Here is a 13,570-nt window from a genome sequence, read left to right as displayed (position 1 = left end):
ATGCTTACCTGCCATAAACTGCTTTTAGTTAAAAAGTTTTGATTTCAGACCATCCTTTGTGGTTCCTTTGGTCTTTGAGTTTGTAAGACTGCCATGCAGGCCTCCCCTGAGCTTATCGGGTTTAATATGTGACCCCCTTTTTGTCCACAGTGGGAAGACATACACATGCAAAGTCAATATTGAAAAGAATATATGCTAAATACTATATAAATGCAGGATCTGTGAAGGGTAGAGAGGGAATGGGCTGTTTGTGGAGTGTCGCCTTGATTCAGACTTGTACCTGGAAACTAGGAGAGCCTTCCAGCACTCAGAAAATGATTAGGGGTTTTGATTTTGCTGAGAAAATCTGTGAAGAATACTATAAAAACCTGGGAGCCTAAAGTTTCAAGATATGTCAAATTATTTTTTAAGATCACCTGGGTTTGTCAAGTACTAAATTTATCAGGCATATATGAGGTCTGTCTGGAAGAAGTCCAGCCATAATTAACATAATGAATGGTTTGCACAACATCAGTGTAATCTGACAGCCAAGGAGAGTGGACTGGAATGAGCATGAGTGAACAATGACAATTTCACTGTACTAGTCAGTGGGGGAGGTAGACACTGTTGAATGAGCATGTGTAATATGTGACTGCTGCATTTAAAATGAGTGAGTAGAGCTACAAACCTGTATCAAATTTTGCATTAGGCTCAAAAATTCCTCCCGAGAAACTATTTTTGATGGTTCAGAGGCCACCTCTATGGGTAACTGGTGACTGGCAGTTTCATCACAACAATGCACCCACTCGTGCATCACATCTTGTGCAGAGTTTTTTGGCAAAACATAAAATCACCCAGGTAATTCAGCCCCCTTACAGCCCTGATTTGGAGCCCTGCGATTTCTGGCTTTTCCCAAAACTATAATCACTGTTGAAAGGGAAGAGATTTCAGACCATTGATGAGATTCAGGAACATACAACAGGGCAGCTGCTGGCAATTGGTAGAACTGTGTGAGGTCTCAAGGTGCCTACTTTGAAGGGGACTGAGGCATCATTGTCCTATGCACAATGTTTCTTGTATCTTGTATCTTCTTCAATAAATGTCTGTTTTTCATATTACATGGCTAGATATCTTCTTGACAGAACTTGTATAATCCAAAATAATTCTGCCCTTATATAAAATGATTTTTACATTGCTAGTTTACTTTGGAATTTTCTTGCAGAAATTCCCATCATATATGGCACACCAGTAGGTACTCAGGAAATGTTTGTTGTTTTAAGTGTTTTATTGAAAAGAGTTTGTGTTTGGGGAACTCAAGTGATGGTACAAAGAGGTAGCCCAGAAATATATTAATAATAGAAAGGAAACAGCGTTTCCCCAATTTATTTATTTATTTTTATTGTTGTTCAAGTACAGTTGTCTCCATTTTCCCCACACCACTTCCTCCCTCCCTACCCACCTGTCTTCCCTTGTAAGTTCCGAGCTAGCAAGGACTTAGTCCTGTGGATTCCTAGTACCTGGCCTGGTGCCTGATCCATAGTAGACACATTAAATACTGTTGAATAATCAGGTGTTTAATGTGTGCTGTATGGAACCCATAGACTATATACTTCCTTGTTTTTTTCCATTTTTAAATTGAGAAATAAGAGAAGTGTGTCCCTAGGGAAACTACACCTAGTTAAAGTAGCTTCTGCAAATATTTAAAAGATTGTATTTATTTTTACAGAGGAGAAGGGAGGCAGAAAGAGAAATACTGATGTGTGCCAGTCTGTTGCTTGGGTCCACAACCTAGGCCTGTGCCTGGATCGGGAATCGAACAGGTGACCTTTTGGTTTGCAGAGTGATGCCAATCCCCTAAGCCACACCAGTCAAGCCTTGGAAAATATTTAAATATATTTATGACTTAGACAGATTTTAGTGTTTTGGCAAAATCCCAATGTCACTGAACCCTGAAATTTGTTTAGAGCTTGTCTCCTGATTTTTCTGTTTTAACTTATAAATAATTCATTTTCAAAAATATGAGGTGGTATAGTGGAAAGGATTCTAAACTAGGCTTCAAGGTGCCTTAGGTTCTTGCCTGAGAGCCACTACTCACTTAACTTCTTGCAGCCTTTGTTTCTTAGTATGCAAGATAAAAAAAAGTGATGGTCTAGATTATTGCTAAGGTCCTTTCTAACTCTAAACTTCCACCCTTCCCTCAGTTAAATGCACGAACATAATTCTGATGGCACACACACTTTCTTCTCATTTCCCGCACACAACCTTCCTTCCCCCAGGACCCCATTCAGAGTCTGTATTTTCCATACTTCCTAGTTGGTGATAGGTAAAAGAAACTGTCTTCTGATGACTATGAGGCAAATTGAAAATTATCAGGAGAGCTTGCCCTTCAAGTTGTTTTTTAATTAATGATGACAGGTTTTATGAATCCATCCAGATGTTTTAGTCTGGTTTCCCTTGGGACTAAATGACAACCTGAAGGAAGAAAATATATAAGCCCTGACAAAAATGCCTGTGGGCCAATTGGAGTCCTTAAATGACCTAGAGTAAACCTAGCATTTTGAGAATGGTGTCAAAATCCTACCCATGTGGCCTGGAATTTAGATTACTTGGTATTTCACTACTTACATTAATAAAATTGGGAGATTTCAGAGGACTTGGCATCTTAGGGATGGAAGGAGGAAAGAAAAGCCACGTAAAGTGAGAAATAACGCATAGTTTGAATTCAGTACATTTCTGTGGATACAATGCAAGGTCATGGTTTACAGAAAAAGTTTCAGAGTTTTGTTTATTGCTCAAACAGTAGTAAAAAATGTTTAAACAGAAAAAAATCACTTACATCCTTACAAATTAACACATTTTTATTTACCTCAGTTCCTTGCATTCAATAGCTGTACATTCAATAAATATTTTATTTCTCAATTTTAATACTTTTGGGGTCAGTCTGAGATACTGTTAGAAATATAGTAAAAAACATTATAACAACATTTTTGTTTCCACACTAACAATTTGTATTGTGGCTGCTCAAGTCCTGGCAGGTCCACTCGAGATTTGGGCAGACGGAAGAAAATGCGTGGAGCCGTGGGGATCCCTGACATGCTTTTATTCATGGGTGGGTGAGCCATGCATGCTGCCAGCTGTGTGTCTGTGTCTGCACGTGCAGTGAGCAGCCCCTATCCCCTTAAGTACTAGAGACAACAAATTCAACAAAAAGCCAAAGTATTATATAACATAGTGTGATTCTGCCCATGCAAGCCCATTTCATGTTATAGGAACCATTTATTGGACCCAGACTCAAGGCTATGAGAACACTACTTTATCAGGCCAATTCCACATTGTGAGAAACTGCTTCCCTTAGTTACCCAGACACCTGGGTGAGGAAGCCAGACTGCCTCCATTGCCTACACAATTGCTAATTTATCATATTCTTACTTTGTTAACTACATGTGTGTGTGTTTTTGTATCATTAAGAACTCATGGGTTGAGCCCTTGCTGGTGTGGCTTAGTGGATTGAGAGCCAGCCTGAGAACCACATGGTGGCTGGTTCAATTTTCAGTGTAGGGCACATGCCTGGGTTGCAGGCCAGGTCCCCAGCAGGGGGCACGTGAAATGCAACCACACATTGATGTTCCTCTCCCAATCTTTCTCCCTCCCTTCCCCTCTCTAAAAATAAATAAATAAAATCTTTAAAAAAAAAAAAAAGGACTCATGGGTTGAAACTCCATGAGTTTCATTCCATTGGAATTACTAAGTTTATTGATAACCAGATTGTCCCATCTTTGGTTAGTGAGACCCTATTCAAGTTGGCTCCTAAGTCATTTTGACATGATCAAATATTCTTCTGCTTTCTGCCACTTCAGTTTGCTTTTTTTATAATTTCATATAAATGGAATCATGCAGTAGGTACTTTCTTGTTTCTGGATTCTTCTGTTTAACATAATATTTTTGAGATTCATCTATGTTATTGTGTGTATCAGTGGTTCATTCCTTTTTATTGCCAAGTGGTGTTCTCTTATAAGGATATTCTATTGTACATATATGTATGTCTGTGGACTGGATTTGTTTGTCCAGTCAACTGTTGATGAACCTTTGGGTTGTTTCTAGTTTTGCTTATTATAAATAAAACTAAGGTGAAAGTTCATGTTGAAGTCTTCGTTTAGATATGTGTTTTCATTTCTCTTGGGTATATATCTAACAGGAATAGAACTGCTGAGTCATATGTCAAGTATATGTTTAGTGTTATAATAAATTACCCAAATGTTTTCCAAAGTGATTTATCATTTTACACCCCCATAAACATTGTGTTACACTTCCAGTTGCTTTGCATCCTCAATAACACATAGAATTGTCAGTCTTTTTAATTGTAGCTATTCTAGTGGGTGTGTAGTAATGTCTCACTGTGGTTTTAATTTGCATTTCTCTGATGATTAATACTATTAAGCATCCTTTCATGTTCTTTTTGGCCATCTATATATCTCCTTGTGCAAAGATACCTGTTCAACACTTCTGCTGATTAAAAAATATTAGGTTGTTTTCTTCCAATTGCTGAATTGTAAAATTTTTTTAATAGTCTAAACGAAAGCTTTTTGCAAATACATGTATTTCAAATACCTTCTTTCAATGTGTGGTTTGTATTTTTAAATTATTTACAGTATCTTTTGAAGAACAGAAGTTTTCGACTTTGATAAAGTACAGTTTATCTTTTTAAAAAATTTTTGTTTTGTGATTTTTGTGTCCTATTTAAGAAATCTTTGCCTACCTTTAGGTACAGTGAATTTCTCTTATATTTTCTTTAAGGAGTTTTATAACTTAAGCTTTTATATTTCCATTAGTAATCCTTTTTTAAAAAAGATTTTATTTATTTATTTATTTTTAAAGAGAGGGGAAGGGAGGGAGAAAGAAAGGAAGAGAAACATCAATGTACAGTTGCCTCTCATGCACCCCCTACTGGGGAGTGGGCCTGCAACCCAGGCATGTACCCTGACTGGGAATTGAACCAGCAACCCTTTGGTTCACAGGCCAGTGCTCAATTCTTGGAGCCACACCAGCCAGGGAAAGTAATCCTTTTTAAAGTAACTTTTGTGTGTGGTGTGAAGTAAAGGACAAAGTTAATGCTTTTGCATATGGATGTCCAATTGTTCTAGCAATATTTTTCTAGCAAGAAAAAGATTTTTCTTTTCTCCATTGAATTATGTTGGCCTGCTTGTTGAAATACAATTGACTATATATGTGTGGGTCAATTTCAATTTCTTTATTCTGTTTTATTGCTCTCTATCTTTACACCAATACTAAACGGTCTTAATTACTGTAACTATATAGTTACTCTTTAAATCAGATAGTGTAAATTCTTTAGCTATCTTCTTTTTCAGAATTGTTTTGACTATTTGAGGTCCTTTGCATGTCCATACAATGTGTAGAATAACTTGTCAGTATCTACAAAAGACCTTTTAACATTTTGATTGGGATGCATTGAATCAGTAAATCAGTTTGGGAAGAACTGACATCTTAACAATATTGAATCTTCTGATTCATGAATATTGTTTATTGTGCCATTATTTTAGATCTTCTTTAATTTCTCTCAACAACATATTGTAGCTTTCATTGTACAGACTATATATTTGATAAACCTATCCTTAACTGTAAATATGATATATCCTTGATTTTCACGAAATATTTTCTTGAGGTTTTCAAGAACTCATCTATTTTTGATAACCTCACAATAGCATATAATTTTCTAATAAAATATACCTGAAAAATGTAAGCAATCACTTGATATCTGTAGTGAGTATAACAGTGTGTTTGAGGAAGAGTAAAGAACCCCAGTCCCAGACCAGAACACACACTCTGTCTAAGCATCTGGCCTCACTAACTGGCTAAGTGCTTTGCTTTCATTGCCCGCCAACCTTAAAGGTAGTTTCATTCAACTTTCCATCCCACTAAAGTTACAAATATTAATATCATGGATTTTCAGGGTCTCTCTCAAGATAAAACCCTGAATTCTGAATGCCAAGAGTCCATGGATGTTTCTGTTGTAGTGTCTCTTTTAATCATTTGTTTACATGTCTCTTTCCCTGACTAAATATGAGTTCTTCTAGGGCAGGAATCTTGTCTTATAACCACAGTGCCATGAAGTGCCTGGCATAATAAATTTTTTTGGTAAATGTTTGATAGATGAATAAACTCAAGGTCAATTTTTAGGTTTCAAGAAAGAAGACCAGGAAACCTGAAGGGAGCAGATGCTGGAATTTAAGTCAAGAACAGAAATCAGCAATACAGTAGGAAGCTGGAACTCAAGATAACCTGGGATAGTCCAACCTAATTCTGGCAAATGGTTTGTTGTATCTTCCTGCCTGCTTTAAAAAGCTGCATATTCTTCTTCCTTTTTTTTTTTTTTTTGGTAACTTTATTTTTATTGTTAACACTAATACAGATGTCCCCCTTCCACCCCCTTTTCCACCTCCACCCAGCCCCCACCCCCTTCCTTCTGGTCATCACCACCCATGTCTATGTCTGTGTGTCATGAGTACATGTTCTTTGGCTAACACCTTCTCCTTCTTTCATCCAGTACCCCCACCCCCCACTCCAACATTCCCTCTGACAGCTGTCAGTCTGTTTCATGTGTCCGTGCCTCTGTTTCTATTTTGCTTGTCAGTTTATTTTGTTCACTAAATTCCATATATAAATGAGAGCATATGGTATTTGTCTCCCTCTGACTGGCTTATTTCACTTAGTATCATGTTCTCCAGGTCCAACCATGCTGTCACAAAGAGTAAGAATTCCTTCTTTTTTATAACCAAGTAGCATTCCATTGTATAAGTGTACTACAGCTTATTAATCCACTCATCTACTACTAATGGGCACTTGGGCTGTTTCCAGATCTTGGCTATTGTAAACAATGCTGCAATGAACATAGGAGTGCATATATTCTTTCAAATTAGTGTTTTGAGATTGTTAGGATATATTCCCAGAAGTGGGATTGCTGGATCAAAAGGCAGTTACATTTTTAATTTTTTGAGGAAACTTCATACTTTTTTCCAAAGCTGGATATTCTTAAAGGCAATGTCCAAGTAATTGACAAAATGAACTTAGGCCCATTAAATATCTTTTCATTTTAGTAGATATTTATTGAATTATTACTCTGTGCCGGGGGAAAAGATGATTAAGGTAACATTCCTTTCCTAAAGGAACTCACAATCTAATGGTGGATACAGACACAAAAGTAAATGATTCTCATATAATATGTAACAATAGAGGAGAGCATTGAGTACAGTATTCTGAAAATTGAAAGGACTTTTTAACCCAGTTTAGATGTGGGTGGTCAGAAAAGACTTTTAAGAGAAAATGATGCATGGGCTGAATCTTTTTTCTTTTTTAAAAGACTTAATTTTTTCACAGAAGTTTTGGTTTCACTGGCAAAATGAGAGGAAACTAAAGAGATTTCCTATATACCTCCCCCTGCCACACACACATGCATAGCCACCAGAGTGATACATTTGTTACAACTGATGAACCTGCATTAATACATCATAATTACTCAAAGTCTATAAGTATATTAGGGTTCACTTTTGAAATTGTACACTGTATGGGTTTGGACAAATGTATAATGACATGTATCCATCATTATAGTATGACAGATTATTTTTACTGCCCTAAAAACTCTGTGCTCTGCCCTCTCTCCCCAAACCCAGGCAAAAACTAATACATAATAATTTCTTAGTAACATGGGACCTCTTTGCTTTCAGAGAATCATCCGGGACAAGAATAAGTTGGGCCTGAGGTCACATAAACCCAGCCTCACACCCACATTAGTGAATACATTAGAACTACCTCAAATCATGGATGATCATATTACTGGTCTTCTTATCAGTACTACATAGCGTATAATATGTAAAATATATATAATAGCAGTACCTGACCTGCAGTTTCTGACTACCTTTGCAGCAGTCTTGGGAACCTCATAGCCTTTTGCATTTGTTTTTTTTTTCCTTGAAGAGTGAGCCTCCCTAATAGTGTTCCCCCTGCCCACTGTCTGTCTTTATCAAAGGCCTCTAGAATATATATCCATGCATACACATATATAGTGTACATATAGTTGTGGTTATAAATACGCACACATAATTATAACTTCAGAATTTTAAATTACTTTCATATACGTTATCCTTGTTGATCCTGATAAAATACTATTATATTGTGTATCACTGCTGCAAATAGAGAATACAGAAATTATAATAAAGAGACTTTAGTCATTCAGTTAACAAATAGTTATTAAACACCATATGTGTCAGACTGTGCTAGCCACCTCAGGGATACAAAAGGCATGTTGAAAGGATAGCATTTGTAGCTAAAAGCATTAGTTGGTTCAGCTCTCTCGTTTATTGGCAAACATTACAGGTAAGGGTCTAAACCTTTTTGCCCCTGCCTGGAGACTCCATGGTTCCATAACAATCTAGTAGTAAAGACAAAATGAAAATATGCAAAGCAATTCAAAAGCAACCGGGCACTAAATAGTATGGTCCTGACAGAAGCAGAAAATAGCCATATAGTAGAAAGGTGACAGGATTTAGTATTACATACAATCCCAGGAACATCCATATGATATTTATTAATTCTCAAACACACACAAACCTTCGCTCTTCCTCTTCGCCTCCTCCTGTGCCCTCTCCTTCATCATCATCATAATCTTCATTTAATGATTTAATGAAAAAAACTAAAGCTGAAAGAAAGGAGTCATATAACTTACCAAAAGCCACACAGCAAGTGATGGGTCTGGAATTCAGAGCCAGTTCTTTCTGAATCCAAAACTTATGTTATTTAAGCTACAAACCACTGAAGTAGAATAGTCTGGCCTTTGTGTGGAATGAGAAAAGCTTTTCAAAAGTACTAGGGAAAAACAGAGGGGGATCAAAGTAAACAGGATTTTTGAAAATTCTTTTTTTTTAATTGTTGTTCAGTTATAGTTGTCCCGCCTTTCTCCCCTTTGCTCATCCCTATGCCCCTCCCCTACTCCCACAGCCATTCCTGCCCCATTGTCTGTGCCCATGAATCCTGTATTCATGTTGCTGTGCTCGCCCCTTCCCCTTTTTTCTCCCATTATCTCCCTCCCACCTCCCCTCTGGTCACTGTCAGTTTGTTCTTTATTTCCATGCCTCTGGTTCTATTTTGCTCATTTGTTTTGTTGATTAGATTCCACTTATAGGTAATACTATATGGTATTTGTCTCTCACTGTCTGGCTTATTTCACTTAGCCTAATGCTCTCCAGTCCATCCATGCTGTTGCAAAGGGTAGGAGTTCCTTCTTTTTCTCTGCTGTGTAGTATTCCATTGTGTAAATGTACCAGTTTTTTGATCCACTCATTTACTGATGGGCACTTAGGCTGTTTCCAGCACTTGGCTATTATAAATAATGAGGCTATGAACATTGGCGTTCATATGTTCTTTTGAATTGGTGATTCAGGATTCTTAAGGTATAGTCTCAGCAGTGGGATTGCTGGATCTTTGGTTTTTTGAGGAAATTCCATACTGTTTTCCACAGTGGTTGCACCAGTCTGCATTCCTACCAACAGTGTGTTAGAGTTCCCTTTTCCCCACAACCTTGCCACCACTTGTTGCTTGTTGATTTATTAATGATGGCCATTCTTACTCGTGTGAAGTGTAGTCCTTGTGGTTTTAATTTGCATCTCTCTAATTGCTACTGATATTGAGCATTTTTTCATGTATCTATGGGCCCTGTGTATGTCCTCCTTGGAGACGTGTCTGTTCAAGTCCATTGCCCATTTTTTAATTGGATTGTTGGTCTTCCTGGTGTGGAGTTGTGTCAGTTCTTCATACGTTTTGAAGATCAAACCTTTGTTAGAGGTATCATTGGCAAATATGTTTTCCCATATGATTGGTTCCCTTTCCATTTTGTTGATTTTTTTAGTGACACAGTCCCATTTGTTTATCCTTTCCTTTATATCCCCTGCCCTAGGGGATATACCGATGAAAATACTGCTGTGTGTGATACCTGAAATTTTCCTGCTTATGTTTTCTTCTAGGACCTTTATGGTGTCATGATTTATATTTAAGTCTTCTACTCATTTTGAGTTTATTTTGATGTAACAGTGTAAGGTGGTTGTCTAGTTTCATTTTTTTGTATGTACTTTTCCAGATCTCCCAACACCATTTATTGAAGAGGCTATTTTTACTACATTTTATGTTCCTGCCCACTTTGTCAAGTATTAACTGACCATACTGACATGGGTTTATTTCTGGGCTCTCTATTCTGTTCCATTGATCTATGTGTCTGTTCTTATGCCAGTACCAGACTGTTCTGATTACAGTGGCCATGTAATATAGTTTGATATCAGGTATTGTGATCCCTCATATTTTGTTCTTCTTTCTCAAAATTGCTGAGCTATTTGGGGTCATTTATGATTCCATATACATTTTTGAAATATTTGTTCTAGATCTGTGAAATATATCATTGGTATTTTTATAGTGACTGCATTCATTCTATAGATTGCTTTGGGTATCATGGGCATTTTAATGATTTAATTCTTCTAATCCATGAACACAGAATATGCTTCCATTTATTTGTGTCTTCCTTAATTTCTCTTTTCAGTGTTGTGTGATTTTCTGAGTATAGGTCTCTTATCTCCTTGGTTAAGTTTATTCCTAAGTATTTTATTTTTCTTTTGCTATAGTAAATGGGATTTTTTCCTAATTTCTATTTCTGATATTTCATTGCTGGTGTTCAAAAATACCTTTAATTTCTGAATGTAGACTTTGTATCCCACTGTTTTGCCAAATTCACTTATTAGGCCGAGTAGTGTTTTGGTGGAGTATATAGGGTTTTCTATGTACATTATTATGTCATCTGCAAACAGTGACAGCTTTAGTTCCTCCTTTCCAATTTGGATCCTTTTATTTCTTTTTCTTGTCTGATTGCTGTGGCTAGAACTTCCAATACTATGTTGAGTAGAAGTGGTGAAAATGGAAACTCTTGTCTTGTTCCTGATCTTAGTGGGAAAGCTTTTAGTTTTTGCCTGTTGAGTATGATGTTGGCTGTATGTTTCTAATATATGGCATATATTATGTTGAGGTATGCTCCCCTTATTCCCATTTTGCTGAGTGTTTTTATCATAAATGGATGCTGTACTTTATTAAATGCTTTTTTGGCATCTATTAATATGGTCATGTGGTTTTTGTCTTTCATATTTTTTCTATGGTGTATCACATTTATTGATTTGTGTATATTGCACCATCCTTGCATCCCTGGGATGAAACCATTTGATCATGGTGTATAATCTTTTTAATGTATTGCTGGATCCAGTTTGTTGAAGATTTTAGCATCTATGTTCATCAGCAATATTGATCTGTAGTTTTCTCTCTTTGTGATGCCTTTACCTAGTTTTGGAATTAGGATAATACTGGTTTCATAAAAAGAGTTTGGTAGTGCTCTCTGTTTTGGGGCTTTTGGAATAGTTTCAGAAGAAGCTGGGTTAGCTCTTCTCTAAATGTTTGGTAAAATTCTCCTGTGAAGTCATCTAGCCCACGGCTTTTGTGTGCCTGGAGTTTTTTGATTACCGCTTCAATTTCACTAGTTAATATCAGCCTACTCAGGCTTTCTGCTTCTTTTTGACTCAGTTTTGGATGATTATGTTTCTAGAAATTTGTCCATTTTACCCAGGTTTTCAAATTTCTTGGCATATAGTTGTTCACAGTAATTTCTCATGATCCTTTTTGTATTTCTGTGGTATCGGTTGTAATTTCACTTCTTTCGTTTCTGATTTTATTTATTTGGGTCCTCTCGCTTTTTTTCCTTGATGAGTCTAGTTAAAGGCTTGTTGATTTTGTTCATCTTTTCAAGGAACCAGCTTTAACCAGGATTTTTTAAAAAAGGAAATTGTGTTAGTTAGGCAGGCAATAGAAAGCCTAAGTCCTTAGGTTGAAACAATAACATAACCCTTATCAGGAAACTTTAAAGTTTGAGGGAATCTCAGGTTCGAAGTCATGTAGAAATCTATTTATAGCACAGTTACAGATATTTACTCATATTCAAATTTAAGTAATCACTCCACAGGAAACTTACTTCTCTTAAAGCAACACATTCCATTATTTGTCAGCCTTAATTGGCCAATAGTTCTTTGGTAAACGTACTTTGTATTTCTTTAATAAAAAAACCAAAACAGGCCCTGGCCAGGTGGCTCCATTGATTGGAGTGTCCTCCCATACACCCAAAGGTTGCAGGTTTGATTCCCGGTCAGGACACATAAAGGAAGCAACCAATACACATATAAATAAGTGGAAAAACAAATCAATGTCTCTCTCTCTCTCTTTAAAATAAATAAACTTAAAAAAAGTTTAAAAAGAATCTATACATTTTCATTCATTCATTCTTCCACAAATACTTACTGATGCTTCCTTGTGCTAGTCACTTTCTAGGGGCTTGGGCTACAAAGATTCTGACCTTCTGGAGCCTACATTCTAGTCAGAAGAGATAACAAACATTAAACATCATAATAATAAAACATCAGACAAGTATACAGTATGTTAAAAGATAAGTACATACTACAGAAATGAAAAAAATAGCTGTAAAGTGGTAGGGAGTGCTGGGAATGGCCAGGCGGTCGAGGTAGTGTGGGTTATCTTTTTAAACAGTGCTCAGGGGAGCCCTTGTTTGAGAAGACAGCATTGAGAGAAGACTTAAAAAAAGTGAGAAAGCTATTTGTGCACATAACTTAATAGCAGCCTTCCAGGCAGAACAGCCACTGAAAAGGCCCAGGCATATTTGAGAAGCAGCAAGGAGATAGGGTGGCTAGAGTAGAGTGAATATGGTAGAAAACAGGGATGGATAAGTAGCAGGGGCCTTGCAGACCAGAGGCTGGACTTTGACTGTTATCCTGAGGACAATGGGGTCCATTGTAGAATTTTGAGAAGTATGATCCCACTTTAATTTTAAAAGGATTCCAAGTGTGTCTGGGCCGAGAATTGACTGTAGGGCAAGAGAGGGGGTTGGAGGTTATTGAAGTGGTCCTGGCAGATTTGATGGTGGCTCAGACCAGGCTGGTAGCGATTTGAGGATGGTTGTGTTTTGTTGTACAATACAAGAATACAAAATGTAAATAAAAAATACAAACAAATTTTCCTTTTAAAAGTACTTTTAGTCCTGGCTGTTGTGGCTCAGTGGATTGAGCGCCAAACTGTGAGGCAAAGGGTGCTGGTTCGATTCCCAGTCAGGGCACATGACTGGGTTGTGGGTCAGGTCCCCAGTAGGTGGCGCACAAGAGGCAACCACACATTGCTGTTTCTCTCCTCTTCCTCCCTCCCTTTCCCTCTCTCTAAAAAATAAATAAATAAAATCTTTTTTAAAAAAGTTCTTTTAAGAAAAAAAGCAGGGCCTTGGAAGTTTTGAGGTTTTTTTCCCTTCCCTGTTGCAAATTCACGTTGTGGTTTTGATTGGTGGTGAAAAGCACATCACCTGTGGGAGGTGCTGCAGGCAGGCTGGACTCTCTATTCGAAGGTGACCACGTTTAGACTGAGACGGGAAGTGGAGGATGAATAGGTCACAGTAGCCTGGGTTTTTTTTTAAGTTTAACTTTTCTTTTTTTGCTGT

The sequence above is a fragment of the Pteronotus mesoamericanus genome, unplaced genomic scaffold (assembly GCF_021234165.1).
Source record: "Pteronotus mesoamericanus isolate MK-2021 breed Mesoamerican mustached bat unplaced genomic scaffold, CSHL_Meso_final scaffold_36, whole genome shotgun sequence".
Taxonomy (NCBI): domain Eukaryota; kingdom Metazoa; phylum Chordata; class Mammalia; order Chiroptera; family Mormoopidae; genus Pteronotus; species Pteronotus mesoamericanus.
This window is presented reverse-complemented; position numbering follows the sequence as displayed.